The sequence below is a fragment of the Elephantulus edwardii genome, unplaced genomic scaffold, assembly GCF_000299155.1.
Source record: "Elephantulus edwardii isolate Elephantulus edwardi_28Jun2011 unplaced genomic scaffold, EleEdw1.0 scaffold00251, whole genome shotgun sequence".
Taxonomy (NCBI): Eukaryota; Metazoa; Chordata; class Mammalia; order Macroscelidea; family Macroscelididae; genus Elephantulus; species Elephantulus edwardii.
In genome coordinates this window covers 1024889-1046510 of record NW_006400001.1, presented here as the reverse complement: position 1 = coordinate 1046510, position 21622 = coordinate 1024889, and positions in this window count along the sequence as shown.

Genomic DNA, 21622 nt, shown 5'->3' with positions numbered 1-21622 from the left:
GTTTGTTTTCTTGGCAGTCCAGGGTACATTCAATACTCTTCTCCAGCACCACAGCTCAAAGGCATCAATTCTCCTTCTATCCTCCTTAGTCATTGTCCTAGAAAACATAAATAGAACTTGAGTATTGAAAACATAATTATTTTTTATTAACTGGAAAAACATAGATACGAATTTACAGTCATTGTTGGTTTTAGGTGTCATAAAGTCGAGCATGACTCATAGCAACCCTGTGAACAAAAGATCTGAACCCTATTCTATCATGCACCATCCTCACACTTCCTGGAACACATGAGCTCACTGCAGCAGTCACTATGTCAATCCACCTGGCTGAGGGTCTTTTTCTCCTTCAATGACCCTCCAGCCTTCCCACCTTCATATCCTTCTCCAAAGAATAGCCCCTCCTAGCAATATGTCTAAAGTATGTGAGGTGAAGACTCATCATTCTTGCCTCCAGAGAGCACTCTGGCTACACTCTCTCCAGGACCTATCTGTTCATTCTCTTGGATATCCACAGGATATTCAGTGCTCTTCACTAACACCACAGTTCAAAGACATCAATGATTTTTCCATCATCCTTATTCATTATCCAGCTCTTAGATACATAGCTAGTAATTGGAAAGACTATGGCCTGAATCAGATGCACCTTAGTCCTCAAACTGACATCACTACTCTTCAGTATTTGGAAAGGCTCCAAACTTACAGATTTTCCCAATGCAATGTGTCTCCTTATTTCCTGACTGCTTGGAAGTTTCTGAAAAATTGGAAATTAAGAAATAGATCAAAGTTTTCTTTAATCTTATGTCAATTAATGAGGTTTTTTAATACTTAAAAGTTTGTATTTATTGTTTTTTACATTGACTCTTTCCCATTTCTTCCTCACTCTTCTACTCCTACCTTACCTCCCTTAGCTCCTCATACCCATTTTCCTAGTTATCTTTCTTTTTCTACAATAATGGTCTTATACAGCATTTGTCCTTATGGATCTGAGTTAGTTCACTTAGCATAATTCTCTCCAGTCCCTCCCAAAGTAGGTAGTGATTTACAAAATCATTGCTCCTGCATGCTGCATAGTATTCTATTGTGTGAATGGAACCATGATTTCTCAATACATTCAATTGTGGTTGGACATTTGGGCTGTTTCCATGTTCTTGCAATGGCAACACTGCTATAAACATTGGTGTACAAGTCTCTGTTTGTGTCTCAGTTCTAATTTTCTTAGGGTATATTCCAAGCAGTGGAATAGCTGGATGGTATAGAATGTCTATATTAAACATTTTTTAAGAAATGCAAAACTGGTTTGCAGGTTGGTTGTATAATTTTATAATCCCATGAACAGTGTATAAGAACTCCTATCTTACCACATCCTCTCCAACATTTACTACTTGCTGTCCTATGAAACTTTGCCACTGCTACTGGGATAAGATGGAATCTCATTATGGTTTTGATTTGCATCTCTCTTACTGTCAGTGATTTGGAGCATTTCTTCATGTGTCTGTTGGCCATCTGAATATCTTCTGTGAAAATTCTTTCCATATCTTTTGCCCATTTTGCAATTGGATTATCAGCCTTTTTCTTGTGGGGGCTCTGTCAAATTCCATTAAACTTTTGAAATGAGACCCTTATCTGAAATGATATTGCCAAATATTTCTTCCCAGTCAATAGGTTTTCTTTTTACTCTGCTAGAAAATATTTTTTATGCACACAAGGATTTAATCTTTAGAAGGTCCCATTCATCAGTTTTATCTTTTCCTGTTTGTGTATTTCTGGCTGTATTTGTCAGGCATTTTATACTATGAGCTAAGCCTTCTAAGTTTGGTCCAACTTTGTCTCTTACGATCTTTATGGTTTTGGACTTTACCCCCAGTCTCTGATACACCTTAAGTTGATTATTTTTTGGTATGGTTAGAGGTTTGCATGTTCCTTCAGCATTCTGCAGGTAGTAGTCCAGTTTTGCCAGCACCATTTGTTGAAGAGGTTGTAGCTTCCTCATTTGATAGTTACCTTGCCGAATGTCAGATGCTCATTGATAGATGGATTAATTCCTGGGTTTTTATTCTATTCCATTGGTCTATGTGTCTGTCATTGTACCAGTACCCTGCTGTTTTAGTAATTACAACTGTGTAGTAGGTTTTGAGGTCAGGGAATGCCATGCCTCCCATTTCATTCTTTCTTTTCAGAAGTGCTTTGGTTATTCGAGATCTTTTTCGTCTCTAAGTAAACTTGGCAATTGCCTTTTCTATCTCTTTAACAATTAATTTGGTATCTGCATTGGGATTACATTAAATATGTAGATTGCTGTTGGTGAGATTGCCATTTATACTATATTGTGTCTTACCCATATCACTGATAGTGTATGCAGGTAAAATACTGCTGAAGATCATTCAAAAACAGCTGGAATAGTACATAGATAAGGAACTGCCAGAAGTTCGAAGAGAATTTAGAGGAGGCTCTGACACTAGTGATATCACTGCTGATGTCAGATGGATCCTGGCTGAAGGTAAGGAATACCAGAAGACTGTCAATTTGTGCTTTATGCGAAGACGTTTGACTGTGTGGCTCATGACAAGTTGTCACTGACAATTAAGAAAAATGGGAATCCTAGAGCTCTTGATTGTGTTCATGCCGACTCTATACCAGGACCAGGTGGCTGTTGTACAAACAGATCAGAGGAGAATCAGAGGAGCACTTCATGGTTTGGAATCAGGAAGGGAGTGCTCCAGGGTTGTATTCTCTCTCCATACCTATTCAATCTGTATGCTGAGTAAATTACCCAAGAAGCTGAACTCTGTGAGGAGGAGTGTAGCATCAGGATTGGAGGGAGACGCATTTGTAACCTGTGTTAAGCAGATGACACAACCTTGCTTGCTGAAAGAGAGGAGAACTTGAAGCACTTGTAGAAGATCAAGGAATGCAGCTTTCAGTATGGATTATGTCTCAATGATACAGATTCCTACTACTGGACCAATAGGCAGTGTCATGATGAATGGAGAGGAGATTGAAACTGTCAACAGCTTCATCTTGTTTGGATCCACAATTAACATCTTTAGTACAAGTAGTCAGGAAGTAAAAAGATGCATTAAACTGGGAACATCTGCATTTAGGGACCTTTCCAAATTATTAAGGAGTAGTGATGTCAGTTTGAAGACGAAGGTGCATCTGATTCAGGCCATAGTCTTTCTGATTACTACCTATGCATCTGAGTGCTGGACAATGAATAAAGATGTCAAAAGAATTGATGCCTTTGAGCCGTAGTTTTGGAGAAAAGCACTTAACATACCATCGACGGCCAAAATAACAAACATATGTCTTGGAGATGGAGTGCTCTTTTGAGGCAAGAATGATGCTGCTTCATCTCACATACTTGGGATATGTTGCTAGGAGGGGCTATTCCTTGGAGAAGGACTTGATGTTGGGAAGGGCAGAGAGTCAGCGAAGAAAAGGAAAACCCTCAACCAGGTGGATTGACGTGACTGCTTCAATGGGCTTATGTGTGTCAGGAAGTGTGAGGATGGTGTATGACAGAACAGGGTTCAGATCTTTTGTTCATTGGGTCACTATGAGTCATTCTCAGGTCAAGGGTGCCTGACAACAACAATCCATGAACAATTTCTATTTTTTTACAATTTTTATTGTATCTCACAGAAATGTTCTATAGTTTTCTTTTTAAAGGTCTTTTGTGTCTCTAGTTAGGTTTATTCCTAAGTATTTCAATTTGTAGTTGGCTATTGTAAATGGTACTGCTTTCTTAGTTTCTATATCTGCATTTTCTTTGTTACTATAGAGGAATTCCACTTACTTTTGTATATTGATCTTGTATCCTGCCACTCTACTAAATTGCTCTACTAGCTCTAGAAGTTTGGGTTTTTTTAAATTAAGTCCTTGGGATTTTTATGAACACTATCATGTCATCTGCATGTAGAGATAGTTTAACCATCTCTTTCTCAATCTGGTTGCCTTCATTTCTTTCTCTTGTCATATTGCCCTAGCAAGAACTTCCAGTACAATATTGAATAGAAGTTATAACAATGAGCATCCTTATCTGGTTCCTGTTTGCAAGGAAAATGTTTTTGGCCTTTCTCTATTGAGAATGATATTGGCTCTTGGTTTTACATAAATTCCTTTTGATTCCAATTTTGCTGTCTTTCTTAGGAAGGATTGTTGAATTTTGTTAATTGCCTTTTCTGCATTAATTGCTAAGATCATATGGTTCTTATTATTTGCTTGTTAATGTGGTGAATTACATTTATTGTTTTTCTTATACTGAACCATCCTTGCATATTTGTTATGAATTCCTTGGTCAAGATGAATTATGTTTTAATGGGCTCTTGTATTCTATTGACTAGGATTTTGTTAAAGATTTTTGCATTTTTATTCATGAGAGATATTGATCTGTAGTTTTCTTTCTTGGTAATACCTTTTTGGTATCAGGATTATGCTTGCTTCATGAAATCAATCTGGGAATGTTCCTTCTTTTTTAAATCTTTTTAAAACACTTAAGTATTTTACCAAGTAGAGTTGGTGATAGATCTTCTCTGAATGATTGGTAGAATTCAACTGTGAAGCCATCTGATCCAGGACTTTTCTTATAGGGAAGTCTTTTTATGACCTGTTCAATTTCTTTTTTTGTGATGGGTCTCTTCAGGTGTTCTATATCCATTCGGGCCAATCTGTGTAGGTCATGCATATGCAGGAATTTAACAATTTTCTCTAGGTTTTTTTAAGGTATCTGAGTATAGGTTTTTCCCAGTATTCCAATATTATTGATTTAATTTCATCTGGTTCTGTTATGATGTCATCTCTCTAATTTCTTAATCAAGTTACCTGTGTCTTCTTTTTTTTGTTAAGTTTTCCAGTGGTTTATCAATTTTATTGACCCTTTCAAAAAACCAGCTCCTGGTCTTATTGATGGTTTCAATTGTTTTTCTATTCTCTATCTCATTGATCAGCTCTTGTCCTTATAATTTTCTTTCTTCTAGTTGCTGTAGGATTAGATGTTCTTTTTCTATCTGATAAAGGTGCTGAATTAGATCATTGATTTTCTTCTTTCTTCCTTTTTCATGTGTGTGCCTATTGTTATAAACTGCCTCCTGAGGATTACTTTAGCTACATTCCAGAGATTTTGGTATGTTGCATTTTCATTTTCATTTGTTTCAAGGAACTTTTTTTTATTTCATGCTGTATTTCTTTTGTAAGCCAATCGTGTTCTAGTAGGGAGTTATTTAGTTTCTACATGGATGATTTAGTAAGCTTTACGTTCCTGTGGTTAATTTCTAGTTTTTTTGAATTGTGGGGTCTGAGAAGTTATTTTATGTTATTTCCATGGGGGTATTTTTTAAAAGTTTTTGAGGTTTGCTTTATGTCCTAGTACGTGATCAGTTCTAAAAAATGTACCATGTGCACTTGAGAAGAAAGTGAATTGAGTTTTAGCTGAGTCAAGTACCCTAAATACATTCGCAAAGTCCAGTGATCTTCTGCATCGTTGTTTCTTTTGAGTTGGCCTATCTATTGGTGATGGTGATGTGTTTAAATCTCCTGCCCTTCTTTTATGGTTTTTGTTTGTTTGTTTTGGTTGGTTTTTTTTTTTTTATGGTGTTCGCTGTGCTTCTTGAATGTGGATTTCTCCATTCCTCAAAATACCTGTGAAATTTTCTTCTAGTACTTCTTCCACAATTTTCTCAGTGACTTTCTTTTCACTTTCATGTTCTGGAATTCTAATCATACTTATGTTGTTCCTTTTGCTGTCATCCCACATGATTCTAATGTTTTCTTCATTTTCTTTATGTCTCATCTCTGGTTTTTCTTCCAATATGTTTCCAGTGAGGCTCTTGTTATCTAGTTCACTGTCTCTCTGTTCCATCTCTTCAGCTGAGCTTTTTTTGTACCACCACTGTGATGGACACTGCTGCAATTTTGGTCTTCATATTCTGGATTGCATTTTCATGGGGTTTGTTTGGTTATTTCCAGTACTGTGTTGGCTGTACCCTCTCTGTCTGGTGATGATTCTTTCAAGTTCTTGTACCTCTTTATCTATATTATCAATTCTTTCTTCCATCTTTTGTGTTTTCTTCCTTAATTGTTCATGTTGCTCCTCAGTAATATATTTCTTCTGGTTCTTTGCCTCTGGAGTATTTGCTCTCTTAATGGCTTCCATTGTTTTTTCCCATCATTTGCATCTTCTTCTTCAAGTAACTCCTCATCAACATATTTAATCTGATTTTCTCTATCTAGGGTATTCATTAGGTCTGCTTTTTAGGAGAAGGGTTATTTGGTTTTTCTTGATGACTGACACAGATTGGTGCTTTCTTGACATTATGTGAGTCTTTTCTTAGTAGATGTTAGGCTGTTGTAACTATATAATGTACCAGGACATGGCCATGTTTTGTGTCGGAGCTGTATATTGATGTTCCACTCTTGTCCTGAGGTCTGCAGGGCCAAGGACCCAAAGTGGGATTACTGTAGCCCTCCAGAGACCTTGAATCTACCCTGCCTCTTCCATTTGTGCTTAAGAAGTCCCAAGTGTGGTATAGTCAATACTCTTTTCCAGAACCACAACTCAAAGGAATAAGTTTATCTTCTGTCGTCCTTTATTCATTGTCCAGCTCTCTGATGCATAGCAAGTAATTGTGAATACCATGATCTGGATCAGGTGCATCTTAGCCTCCAGACTGACATCCTTCCACTTAATCAAAGGGGAGGTCCCTGACAGCAGACATTGTGAAGCCAATTCATCTTTATATTTTCTGGCTGCTGGTTCCAAGAGTCCTGAAAAGGAATTAAAAAAAAGGGGGGGACTGTTAGAAAATTTAAAATTAGGTTTCTAAGAGGGATAAAGTCTCCCTCTCACATCTTGGTTAATCTGAAAGTTGGACATCAATGTAATATCAATATTGATACATTCCTGTGGATATTTTTTATCAGTATGTGAACTACATGAACTTCACAGATGCACCAGGACACAGAGATCGTATCAAAAACACTACTGGCTGACTATACTGATTGGTGCTGCTGATGTGGTTTAATTTGAAGTTGTCATCTCCAAGAATGCCCTTGTAGCTTACACAGTGGGTGTCAGAAACTAATCATTGGTGTTAACAAAATAGATTCCAACAAACTACCCAACAACCAGAAGAGATATGGGGAAATCATCAAGGAAGTTGGCAACTGAGTTAAGAAAACCGGCTCCAACCCTGACATAGCAGCATTTGTGCCAATTTCTGATTGGAATGATGACAACATGCTAGGCTGAAGTGCTAACACCACTTGATTCAGGAATGAAAAGGTATCTCTACTGGTGATGAGGCAAGTAGAGCGTGTTGCTTGAAGTTCTGAGTTGTATTCTACCACCAACTTGTCCAGCTAATAAGCACCTGCTGCTTCCATCCAGGATGTTGGGCACGTTGGTGGCATTGACATTGTCCCTGTAGGGAAAGTGGAGATTGGTGTTCTCAAATCTGGGGTGGTGGTCCTTCTGCTCCAGCCAATGTTATCACTAGGAGTAAGTCTTTTGAAGCACATGATGAACCTTTGCAAGAAGCTCTGCCTGAGGACAGGGTAAACTTCAATATCAAGAGCATTTTGTCAAAGATGTTCATCATGGAAGCAGAACTGGTGGGTGATATAAAAAATGACCCACTCCTCAAAGAATCGAGATAAAGACAATATGGCTATTTCAATTAGCAAATTCTGTTGTTGTTGTTGTGTTGGTTTTTTTTTTTTAAATTTTACTCTGATTTATCTACAAAGTTTGAATACATTGTTTTTCACAAAAGATCCTTCCCATTTTCTTCACCGCCCCCACTCAGCGAATTGTGCAACCCTATGATTTAAGAAAGTATGGATGGAATGCTTCATGAATTTGCTTGTCATCCTTGTGCAGGGGCCATGCTAATCTTCGCTGTATCACTACAATTTTAGTATGTGTGCTGCTGGAGTGAGCACTGTTGCTGTTGTTGTTATGTGCCATCCAATCACCTGTGACTCATAGCTACCCTATGTACAACAGCCCTAAGCCCTGCTCAATCCTGTGCCAATCTTATTGACACATTTACCCCCATTACTCAAGTCACTGAATCAATCTACCTCATCTGTCCCTCTACCATTCCAAGCATGACATCCCTCTCCAAGGACTGTGGCCAGGAAAGACCAATTCTTGGAGAAGGACATCGTGCTCGGAAGGGTGGAGGCACAGTGTAAGAGAGGAAGATCCCAGATGAGATGGATTGATACAGTAACTAGGGTAATGGAGGTAGGTATATTGGAGTCAGTGAGAGTGGCTCCAGATAGGGCAGGCTTCAGAGCTATTGTAAGGTCGCTATGCGTTGCAGGCAACTTGACAGCACATAACAACAAAAGTGAATTTTCAAAAGCTATAAATCACATGAGAGGAGATTGCCCATCTTTCTCCTACAGAGTAACTGAAATATTCAAACCACTTGCCTTTGGGTTGCTTACCCAACTATTTACGTACTAGGCCGTGTCAACTCCCTAATTAATAAAACAAAATTGAACAAGCTTGGAATTACCATAAGCTGGCATTGACTCAACAGTAAAAGGTTTACTAAGGGTTAAAGAGCTGTTAGAAGATAAATATGGAGCTATTGGGGTTACCAGGTGGACAGGACAAGACTAAGCAAGAGGACTCATCGGAGAAAAGTGGATCAGAAAATAGAGGGGAAGGAAGGGGGAAGAGAAACAATCACAAGAAAGACAAAAAAGGAGAGAAACAGAGGAAGACTGATGACCTTATTTGAATCTCTGGATCCAGCTATGCCTGACGCGCAAACTCATGAATTACATGCTCCAATAAAATCCTCTTTTGGCCAAATTTGGCATGAGTTAAATTTTTGTCACTCGCATCTTAAAGAGATCTAAGTAATAGAGAAACAAAAGGAACCCACGTCTCAAGTTCTAAAGAAAAGGGGGGTAAGTCACTAATGAGATTACTAAGAAAATAATTTTACATTCACAACTGTCTCCTCATCCCTGGCCTGATAGCCTTTTGTCCCCTCAGTCAATTTAGGAAATGAATGATCTTTAAAAATCAAGTAAAAAGATCACAAAATACAATGTATGACAGATGTTTTGCTGATGACTTTACAAAGTCTGGTGATGCATTCGATTAAGCGTTGGATGCTAATTAAAAAAGGTCAGATTTTGAATTCACCAGGCCTGCCCTGGGGAGGAAAAGGGTGCAGTTCCCTTCCATTAAGATGTGCAGCTTCTGACACTCAATGCAGGGTCACCAGGAGTCAGGATCAACACGGCAGCAGTAGGTATTGTTTGGGTTTTATGTACATTCTTTAGTTTAATACTCATTGTTGTTACATACCATCAAGTAAACTATGACTCAGAGTGATCTAAACTTTGCTCTATCCTGAGCCAACCTCACTGTCTCCGACACACCTGACTTCATTGTCATAGTCTCCGTGTCAGTCCATCTTGTTGAGGGTCTTCCTTTCTTTCGCTGACCCTCCACCTTTCTAAGCATGATGTCCCTCTCCAAGGAATAACATCTCCTAATTGAGCTTCCAAATCCTTTCCTTCAAGGAGCAACTTGGTTTCACCTTCTCCAGGACAGGCTTGTTTGTTCTTTTGGCTGTCTGTGGGATGTTCTTGTCCAGCACCACAACAAAAAGACTTTGCTTCTTCTGTCATCCTTATTCACTGTGCAGTTCTCAGATGCCTAGCAAGCAATTGCGAAGACCAGGACCAGGCACACTTTAGTCTCCAGATTTACATCATTGTTTCTTAGAACGCAGGATTCTCAACTTTGCACACGAGGCGGCTCTGGTTGAGTGGGTAATGCTGTCAGGGAATTGCTGAGTAGCTTATCCTAGGTCCTAACTCTGGTGGTGCTTATCAGAGAACAATGATTATCCAGAAAAACTATGCCACAGAGAATTGAAAGTCTTCCCTCTTTACTGCAGAATGCTTACTTATTTGGACGGCTGATAAAAAAAATTGTTAAGACTAGAAGTCAAGGAACAAGCATATAACAAACAAAATTCCATAGCAATGAAGCTGTTTGGAACGGAATTTAATGTGAAGTCATCCTGACACCAATGAAATCAGCTCAGCAGCTGCCAACCTCTCTATTTTGCTAATATTTACAAAATATCAATGCTTTCCAGCTTTACTGGGGAAGATTCACATACAGAAATGTGATATATGAACATCCATGGAAATAACCTCATTGGAGATAGCGAACATTTCTGTCATCCCAGAAAGATCACCCATGCTTCTTTACAGTCAATTACAACGTTTCTCCACTGTCATGCTTCTCTGCCTATGCTGCCATTTCCCCCAATTTCTGCCAGTGGCCTAGTGGCAAGAAGCTGTGCTTCAATCCCAAAGGCATGCAGTTCAAGACCACCAGCAGCTCCTTGAAGAAGGAAGGGTAATCTCTTCTTGTGCGATCAACAGCCTCTGAAAACCTGCCAGAGAATTCGGACTTTACAGTTCACAACAACACAACAGTAGTAAACTACCTATCCTAGACTATCACATGGATGTGATGAATACAGGAGAAGCTATCTTGTGTCACTGTGTCACTCATCACTCAGGGAGACCTGGTGGCCTAATGTGAAAGGAATTCTGCTGCCTACGCAAAGGCACGTAGTTTGAATCCATCAGTTGCTCTGAGGGAGAAAGAGGGGCAATCTCCTCCCACGTGATTTTCTGCCTCTGAAAACCCACCAGGGGGTCAGCTATGGGTTGATGCTGACTCAATGGCACACAAAAACAACCTCACTTAAGGTAACATTTCTGAGAATGCTTCCTGTAATGGTCATTTATTCCTTCATCTTTCTGATTAGTGTTCAACTGTAGAACATAAAATAACAAAGATCACTAAATAACAAAGTTCACGGCTACTAGATATTTGTGATGTTTCTTCCAAAGAGGTTATTATGGATCTAAAGCTCTTATATAAATCTTTGTGTAACTCATTTTGTGGATATTAGTTGTTATTTTTCTAAGTAAACACATGAGAGTCCAGTTACTGGATCATCCAAGAAGTGTATAATGCTAATAAGGCATTGTGTTGCCAAAACAAAAGTTATGCAGTTCAAATTCACCAGCTGTTCTGTGGGAGAAAGATGAGGAATCAGCTTCCATGTGATTTACTGCCTCTGAAAACCCACTGGAGGGTCAGCTATGAGTTTGGTTCTGACTCAATGGTATATAACAACAAAAACATATAGAACCTCTAGATTTACAAAGTTACCATGTTAATTCATCTTATCCAGGGTCTCCCTCTTCCAAGTATGATGTCTTTCTCCAAGGACCGATCCTGTCTGGCAATATGTCCAAAGTACATGAGACAGAGTTTCAAAACCCTTGCCTTCAAGGAGTCACCTGGTTTCACACTCTCCAGGACAGACTTGTTTGTTCTCCTGGCAGTCCATGGGATGCTCTTCTCCAGCACCACAACTCAAAGGCATCAATTCTTCTTCTGTCATTCTTAGTCATTATCCAGATCTCAGGTACATCACAAACCACTTTAAGTCTTTTAAAACTATTTATGAAATCATGGAGAATTATGACATAGCTTCCTTATATCATAACACACGTGCATTTAGGGGGACACAATTTGATTCATAATAGTGGGTGCGGATGCTGTGTAGGGTTAAGTCTGGGACTGTGACCAACTCCACTTGAAACAACAATTTCAAAGTTGGCAGGACCACACCAGACTCGTTTTCAGAGTGAGGCGCATGACTGCCTCTCTATTTTCTTCTCTGAGCCTTGATTCTGAGCTGTTTTGGATCTTGTCGCCAATTAGAGTCCCTAATTACTTCTCTAAAATAGAGGGTGAGTCAGAAGACCTCTATTTCCTCCACAGTCCCTTCCAGCAGCAACTTTCCATAATCCCAAGAAGACAATGCCGTGCCTACTCAGTCCCTGGATCCTATTCTCTCTCTACAGAGATGTTTGTGCATTTTGAACAAGCTCCCTGAGAGGTTTCTGTCCATCCTTTGCATTAGATGCGTTCCTGTGGTGAGGTGGAGAAAAGAGACTGAGTCCATTTGGTTTTCTCAGTGGAAGAATATAGGGAGAGGGAGAGAGGGAGAGAGAGAGAGAGAAAGTGAGAAAGGGGAGAGAGAGATGGGGGGTGGGGGGGAAGAGAGAAAGAGAGAGTAGGGACCAGTGAAGAGATGTATGGTGGAGCATTAGGATTGTTTTCAAGTCCACAACACATAGCTCAACCAATTCATCTGCACATAAGTGATGCAAAATCTTCCAAGTCAACTAGCCACACATTGGGTCTTGGTTTCCTTACTTCCAAAGCTGTTACTGGGAGTTCTGGTGGCACCATCTGTAAGGAGTTATGCTGCTAACCTCTAAGTCAGTCAGTTCTAATCCAGCGGCAGCTCCGAGAGAGAAAGACAGGCAATACAGTCTCTGAACACCCACTGGAGACTCAGCTGATCCCCTCCAAGTCGATAGCAACAAGTGAGTGCTATTGTGAGAGCCTTCGTGTCATCTCAGCTTCTTAGTGACCCTGCCCGTGTGCAGCAGGGTGAAACATTGTCTACTCCTGACACACTCTCATCATCATAATTCTGTTGAACCCCTTCTGCTCTCTATTTCTGGGGGGTCTGTAAAATCAGAAAGTGAGATTGAGGAATATTCTATGGATCCTTCCTATGTCTCAAAATCCCCAATGCTGTCGAATCAGAACTGAATCGTGACTAATTCTCGAGTGGGTTTTGGATCCTGTAAAGAGCACAGGAGGGGAGTGTCCGTCTTTCTCCAGCAGCGTTGCTGGTGAATTTGAGCCACCAGAGAGGGGTTCCACATTGGGGTTAGTGAAACTCCCTATAAAATATCCCTCCAGAGCTCTTTCGCTCGTGTTACTGTTGTTACGTACTGTGAAATCGGAGGTCACCCTCTAATGGGTTTTCAGAAGCAGTAAATTTTACGGGAGGTGGTTACCCATCCTTCTCCCATGGAGCAGGCAATGGATTTAGATCACATGCCTTTGGGCTGGCAGCACAACTCCTTCCTACTTATTTCTTCACATGTGATGTTGGTGCCACGGAGTTGACTACAACTCTTAATGCCCCTTTGAACACCGGCTCTGAAGGCTGCCCTGTCATCTACTATCTTCACATCTCTGACACACTTGAGCCCATGTTACAGGGACCATGTCGATCCATACCTTTGAGGGTCTTCTCTTTCTCTGCCTCTCCACTTTACCAAGCGTGATGCTCTTCTCCTAGGACTGGTCTCTCCTAACAACACTCCTAATGAATATGAGATGAAGTTTCACCATCTGTGCCTCTGATGAGCGTGATGTCACTTTCTCCAAGACATGTTTATTTGTTTCCTTGACAATCCTCAGGATTTCAGCATTCTTCAACACTCAGCTCAAAGACATAGACACACCATGATCCCCCTATGACTATAAATCAAGCTGAAAATGCTCTTCTCATTCTAGGTAGATTTATTTTGCAATTATTTTACATTCTATTTTTTGATGTACTACAAAAGCAGTATGTTGACAGTCCTTTGAAGTTCTTCATACCTTGACTTTTTTTTTATGTGGCTAAGCAGGAATTAGCCTCGTTTTCTCTTCGACAACAGAGCAGAAAGGAGAATGGGAGAGAGACTCAGAGTTCAGGAAGAAGCTGGCTGGAGACATTTCACTTTGGGGTTTCCCTGTGGGAATATCTTACACATATCCACTTCTCAGTTGCAAAACCTTGAGATCCCAAAAGGCCTTCTGTGTCCTGCTGTCCACTGGTCATTATCCTCACATGATCAGCCAAGACTAACCAAGAGGATCCTGGTTCTGACCGGTTTGGGGATCTTCTTGTTTGCATGGTGAACCTCAGTGTTTCAAGGGTAGGCGGACATGCTCAGATGGGGTGAAAAAAATAAAAATCCCAGGACATGGTAGGGAAAGCAGTACCAGCTCTTTCTCACCAAGGAGCACATTGTTACTGTGCATGTGGGTCTCTGACTACAACGCCTCACATCCCAGCCAACCCAGTCCCCTTCGAGTTCATTCCGATTGATGGTGACCCGTCTGTGTGTGTATCAGGGCACAACTGTCCTCCACAGGATTCTGAAGGACTTTTCATTTGACAGTTGATCACCAGTTCTTTGTTCAGAGGTGCTGATGAGTGGATGAAAACCTCCAGTCTTTCAGCTCAGTGCATTATCTGCACAATCCAGGAGGTCACTTTGACCCAAAATCAAACCACCCAAATTTGTCAAGTTGATTTCAACTCATGGAGACCTGCCATTGGTTTCCGAGGCTGTGACTCATCACTGGAGAAGACTGCCCGTCCTTCTTCTTCAGAGCACCATGCACGCCTTGTTGCTAGCCAAAAGGTTGGCAGTTTGTGTCTACCAGCTGCTTGGTGGGAGAAAGGAAAAAAAAGGGTCATTGCCTCCTCTAACGATTTAGGGCTTCCAAGGCCCAGTGGAGAGTCACCAGGATTCAGAATTGACTCAATAGCAGCAGGTTTGTTTTGAGTTTAACTTTTTGTTTGTTGTTATTGTTGTTGTTGTTGTTGTTGTTGTTGTGTGCCATTGAGTTGGAACAGACCCATAGCTGACCCTCCAGCAGGTTATCAGAGGCAGTTAATTGCACAGGAGGAGATTGCCCGTCCTTCTCCTGTGGAGCCGCTGGTGGATTTGAACCATGTGCCTTGGGGATTGCAACACAGCTTCTTACCACTAGAAAATCAGAGCTCCCTAGCTTTGCATAAACACATAACGTACTATGCCACCAGGGTTTTTCCTCTGACAAGTCACTTAATAAATATTGTTGTTGTGGTGTACCACAGAGTCAGAACTGACCCACAGCTGACCCTCCAGCAGGTTTTCAGAGGCAGTTAACAGCACAGGAGGAGATTGCACATCCTTCTTTCATGGAGCAGCTGGTGGATTTGAACTGCAGATCTTCGGGATTGCAGCACAGTTTCTAGCCTCTAGGCCACTGGAGCTCCCTAATAAATACTAGATGACACTATTGCTAGGGAGCTCCAGTGGCCTCGTGGGTAAGGAGTTGGACTGCCAACTCAAAGACAGGCAGTTCGAATCTCCTTGCTACTCTGAGGAAGAAAAATGAGCAATCTCCTCCCATATGATTCAGACTCTGAAAATCTGCTGGAGGGTCAGTTATGAATGGGTTCAGACTAGACAGCACGCAACAAGAACAACAACATTGTACTGCTATTAATAAGAATGCTGCATCTGCGTTTCTGCCCTCCTGCCTGACTTGAAGCTACCCTCCCATCAGTTACTCAGATGCATTTGGACAAAAGTACAGATTCCAAGCCTGAACTCTGGAGTTTCCCATTCCCCTGGGGCTTGCTGGGAAATCCGGGGCAGCTGAGATTCACTTGCGCTTTGCCTGTGGTGCTTGAAAGGCCCTGATAGGGATCACTCACCAGCACACAGAAGCTGCCTTTGAGCGAGAGAACCTGAGACTCCAGCAAAGTTTGGAAAATTTGCTATCCAAATTGTTCTCATCACTGTAACCACTCTGCTACCTGTGGAATTTAATTCAACTAAGAGGTGCAAAAATTTCCAGCAGATTCCTTTGTAGGTAGATAAAAGGGCAACACCTCAATGACTTGGCTGCTTTACAGCACTCGGTTGGTATTCTGCTGCATTAGACATTAACAGATCGGGGGGAGATGGAGGGCAGTTGGTTCAGTGACTTGACTTGCAAGGAAGTTGCTGGTGTTTACAGAGACAGCAGAGGTTCAGGCTCGCCTGGGATGTGTGTCTAACTTGTGTCTCATCTTCCCATTAGGCTGGGTAATGATTAAGAGGCCAGCTTTGGGGAGGCTGAGTGGACTGAGTTTAAATGTTTACTTTTCCACTTCCTGCCTCTGCTACTTTGGACCCATTGCTTATTCTTTCGAAAACTTATATATGGCCTTAGTTACGAAATAGACACATTAACATCCATCTGAAGAAGTTACTAGAAGAGTTAAGTCCTACTGTGTGAAAAAGTGATTCATAATAAATTCATTCACAAGTGTAGAAAAATACATCCCAGACTGTGTAAGCAAATGAGAATCTGTAACTCACACAAGAAAAACAAACACAGCTTCAGGTATGGCTAGATCCAGGGGCTCAACCATTGCTGCTGGATCCAAATTCCACTCAATTTTTTTCTACTTCTCTCTGCATTGGCCTTCTCCTCACACAGGTTTTCATCTTCTAGGACAAGGTGGCTGCAGTAATTCTAGTATTTCTTCTCCAGTTTCGAATTCAGAGGGAAGGAAAAACATCTTACTGACTAAATCGTGTGACATTCCTGAACAAATACAATGGTCGTGTCTATGCCACAGCTTATCTCTGAAGCAAAGGGTGGAGTCAATATTTTCTGCAGAGACTGACAGGGCAGGTGGGGTGGTTTCACAGAAAGAAAGTGTGGTGCTGTTAATGAAGAAGGGGAGATTTACAAGGGCAGGAGTAGGCTGAGGAGGGGAAGCAAATTGATGCTACATCTATCCTGTTGCCACCGAGTCATTTCTGACTTATTGTGAGCCTAGACTCCGAAAGAACAAACAAGTCTGTCCTGGAGGAAGTCCAATCAGGGTGCTCCTCTGAGGCAGAGGTAGTGACACTTCATTTTACACACTTTGAACACGTTTCCAGACACTTGGATAAGATAGCAAGCTGGGGAAAGTGGTCAGAGAAGGAGAGGAAGAGTCTCACAAGATGGCCTGGCAAAGCGACTGTAACAACGGGCTTGGGCATCCTAGAGATCATGAGGATATCACGGGATAGGACAAGGTTCCGATTTGTTGTCCATGGAGTCGCTAAGAGCAGAAGTCGACTCCATGGCATCTAACAATAATCACAGAGCAAGAAAGAACTTCCTCTTAGAGTTCCCCAGGCTGTAAATTGCTATGAAGTAAACTACCCGCTTTCTCCCACAGAATGGCTGGTGGATTTCTGTGAGCCAACTGTCTCAACCAGCCAACCACTGTCCATACAGAGGTAACTCATTGTTGCTGTGATGCTAAACACTGTGACACCGATAGCGATAACAGTTACCCATGGTGGACGGTGTTGGGTGGAGCTCCCCGATTAAAACAAGCTTGGAATCAAGAGTGGCATCCACTTCTGTAAATAGCTTGCCTCCAGAAACCCTATGAACCAGGAGAACGGATGAAAGTCACGCAAGTGTTGAGGACTTTGGTTCATAGGGTCGCTATGAGTCACCTACGACTGGATGGCACTTAACAACAACAATAACAAACTGACTGCCTAACCAACTGTACTGCCAGGTCTTCTTTCCTTATGTATTATAGCCTAGCAAACCTTATGGGACAAAGTGACTCTGCCAAGTAGTGTTGCTTTGAGGCAAATGCTGAGTGAAGCATCTCAGTCACAAAAGGACAAATACTGCATAATGCCATTGTTGTAAAACAGGACTGACATTGGGGTTGGGGGGAAACGAAGAAAAGAGGGGATAAAGAATATGCACTGCATGGAAAGAGATAAGAGAAAGAATTACTTAAAAGGAATATATGAGTAGGTATTATTTGTATGATAACAGTCCAGAATAAGAGCTGCATAGTAAGGCGGACTCGGGTGGTGGTGGGGAATTGTCCAACAAGGAAAAAAAAAATTATTTTTTTTAAGAGAAAAGCAAACTGGGGGGCAGGGAGGAAAATGTGCAACAATGAATGGATGAAAATCCAGGTTCTCTATAAACTTTGATTAAAATATCAATTTTTTTTTTAAATTAACTCCTGACTGCTGATTAATTTGGGTCCTGGGGTAGAGCCCAGAGGGGAGATTTTCACACGTTCCCTCCAGCCCTCCTTTACTGTACATCTCTCTTTTGGTCCCTAAGTCTCTCTATCTAAGGGAATCCTAGTGGCTAAGTGCTTTACATGTTGAGCTGCTAACCATAAAGTCATCAGTTCAAATCCACCAACCATCTTGTGAGAGAAAAATGGGCAGTCTCCTTCCAAAAAGCTTTGGAAACCCAGTAGGGTCAAAAGTGACTTGACAGCATTGGATGAGGTTTTAGTTTCCTTCCCTAGAGTATGAACTCCCAAAGGGCAGGGATTCATCTTCTTTGGACCTAGGGGACCCAGCACAGAACCTGACATGGAGCGAGCACCCCAGGAGCAGAAGGCAGACAGGAGGGCGGGCAGGCCAGCAAGCAAGCTGCCATTTTCCATGCAGGAAATGACAAAGATCGTGGTAGCCAGGGACAAAAATCTCTCAGTTCCCACAGACCACAAGGTTCCTGAGAGACCCCTCCTTAATCACGACAGTAACACTAACAACAATCACTTGGTGTTTTACTCATCTAAGGGAGCTCTGGTGACCTAGTAGCAAGAAGCTGCACCGCAATCCCTAAGGCATGTGGTTCGAGGCCACCAGCTGCTCCGCAGGAGAAAGGTGGACAATCTCCTTCTATGCCATTAACTGCCTCAGAAAACCCAATGGAGGGTCAGCTATGTGGTTGGTTCTGACCCGACAGTAAACAACAACAACAATGGTATGCCAGGTGTTAAATTAGCAGCTGTTGCTGTTTTTGTTAAGTGTCATCCAGTTGTAGGTGACTCACAGCGACCCTATGAACGAAAGACCTGAACACTTCTATAACTTTCATCCTTCCTCCCTCCAGGTTCATAGAGTTTCCAGAGGCAAGCTGAAGTGGATGCCACTCCTGCTTCCGAGCTTGTTTTAATTGGGGAGCTCCACCAAATGTAGATGTGTTTATCTCAATTGATCCTCTGAGCAATCTCATGAGGTGTATACCCATCGTACAGATAAGGAAACAGAGGCACAAGGAGTGAAGCAACTGGTTAAGGAACTGATAGGAGATGACAAAACTGGGACTCAAACAGGCTGACTGTGTAACCACTACCCTATACTACCTCTCAGGTCTCCCAGATGTTATTGTTGTTGTTAATTGTCATAGAGTCAATTTTCATTTAGGTCAACCCCATGTGTGCAGAGTAGAACGGGTGTTTTCAGAACCCACGACTGTTGTTTGGGGGTGACCCTCAGTCTGGTGCCTGAGGCTTAAATCTGTGTCTCTCTCTTGCTTTCTGCCCCCACCCACCACCCCCTGCCACTCATAGCTTCTAACCTCTGACCTCTTGATTAGCAGTCCCATTGGTATCTAATGCACTACCCCACTAGAGCTTCAGAAGCACAACAAATTTGTCTTCCGAGGTGCCTCCAGGTGGGTTTAAACTGCTAACCTTTCCCTACTAGTCAATGCTGAATGTTTGCACCACTAGGGGCTCCTCGCCAAGGCATGGCCAGCAGCACACTTCTGGAGAAAAACACGAGACGTGTGTGCAACGTGGCCATCTCCAGCTTAAAAGCAGCATCCAACCAAAATAAGTCAAGAGCTCAGGCCACCAGAGGAGGCAAAGGGCCCCTCCATAAAGAAGCCTTTGTGCCCCTCTCCAAACAGGCTATTTTTGTCCTCGTTTTCAGTCCCCTGCTGCGAGCCGAAGGTCACCATCGACGTCTGGCTTACGTTGCAGAAGTCACTAGGAACTCGCTGCTGAAGTCACCGGACCAGTACTTGGCCAGGGAGCCCCGGGGTGCGATGGGGGCACGGGAGGGGGCGGCGCGGAGGAGGTGGGGCCGTTGAACAGGAAGAATGTGGGGCTGGCTGTGACCACTCCCTGGGGCGGCTCTCCACGCCGAAGTGGCCTCTGCAGTCGGCCACAGTTCCTACCACAGCCTGGGCGCCGGCTCCACGCTTTCCAGAGGGAAAGTGGTCTCTGAAGAGCTGGAAAGGTGGGTGCCCAGTGGACGATCCTTCTGTGAGTCACAGAAGCTACTGAGAGTGTGAGCCCAGGGTGGGGAAGCGGGCCACATCTTGGTAAAGTGTCTGAGCCTTTGTAAGGACAGTCCTGTGTGGCTCTGATGGGGTCCGTGGGGAGCACAGGGGCGGGGACAGCCATGGGGGTGGGAAAGCAACAACAGAATATGCCTCCTCTGACCCTGCAAGGGCTGGCCCAAGGGAATGTTCGTTTTAGGAGGAAAAACTAGTGTTGAGTGATGAGCGTTGGTTTTATGATGTGCGGCTTGGATGCTGGCAACTGCTGAGGCTAAAATCACAAGACCTGTTGCCATCAAGCCATGTCCTACCTGTGTGGCGCAGCAGACTTGTCCTCCGTGGGGTTAGTAAAAAAAAAAAAAAAACAACCAAAAAACAGCAATGGATTGCCAGACCTTTCTTCCGAGGTGCCTGTGGGTTTACTTGAGCGTCCAGGCTTTTGGTAAGCAGTAGGAGTGGTCACTGCATGACCAAGGGACCCCCTAACGTCAAGCAGCGATCGACGAGCCCATCCACTTAGAACAGCTGCTCAAGGGGACCCCACAGAATCCTTCTGGGAGTGTCCCAGGAGGTTAGAAACCATGCTGGCTTCAAGAAGGCCACATTCTTCAGAGACACTGATCCAGAAAGGTGACAAGCTTCAGCGGCTCCCTCTGGTGCTGGGTGTGGGCCCCATGCTCCGCTCTGATAACCCTGGTCTCCTCATTCAAGTGCAGCATAAAACCAGGCAGGGAAGAGTGGGCTGGGGCTGGGCCACTTCTGGGGACAATGGAGGCACGGGCTTAAGAAAACAAGGGGGTCCAGCTTACCTGGCTTTGAGAAAGAATCGGCTTTTTGCTTCCCAGGAAATGTGTCTACTTAGAACGTTCATTCCAGGCTTCCCTGAAAGGAAAGCGTCAGGGACCCACCCCCTACGTTGTCTTTGCTTGTTATTCTTCAGGAAGAGGGGCCAATGAGGGTGGTGGTGGTGGTTTGTAGGTGCTTTTGAGTCTCTAGTACAACTCATAGCAACCATGTGAACAATGGATCTGAACCCTGTCCTCTCCTGTGATCCAGAGATCCTCACAATCTCTCATACACTTGAACCCATTATTCTAGTCACTCTGTCAACCCACCCAGCATCCTTTCTTACGCTGACCTTCCACCTTTGCAGGCCTGATGTCCTTCTCCAAGAAAGGCCCTTCCAGCAATCTGCCCACAGTATGTGAGATGACATTTCTCTAGGTTCAAATCCTGATCCGTGCACTTCATGTGCAGCCATTACCCAACTGCCAACAGAGGCTTGCATGTTGCTCTGATGCTGAGCACAGCGGAGTCCCTAGACTTAAGAAAGGCCTGGGGGTGGGGGTGGAGGTGGGTCCATGTCTGCAAACCAGCCAAAGAAAACCCTCAGGATTTCCCAGTGGGCAGCGCTTCCTCCTGCTGTCCGTGAGGTCGTTGTGAGCAGAGCCGACTCAATGGCACCTAAAATACAGGAAGAACTCTCTTTCCTGGGCAGAGCCCTCTTTAATGTCACTTTCTCTGCTTCTCCTCCTGTCTGGCTGCTCCTCCCCAGTCTTTCTCTGTCCCCTCCTCCAGCCTGGACCTCACTTGCATCTCTCTGCTGATGACCCTGTAGCCTCCATCTCTGTGACAACTGTTCACTATCTGGGGGCTAAGAAGGCTCAAGAACAGACCCTGCATCTTATGTGGGGACAGAGAAAAATTCTGGAGGAGAAGCAGAGAAAGTGATATTAAAGAGGGCTCTGCCCAGGAGAGAGAGAGTTTTTCCTGTATCTTAGGTGCCATTGAGTCGGCTCTGCTCACAACGACATGGACAGCAGGGTA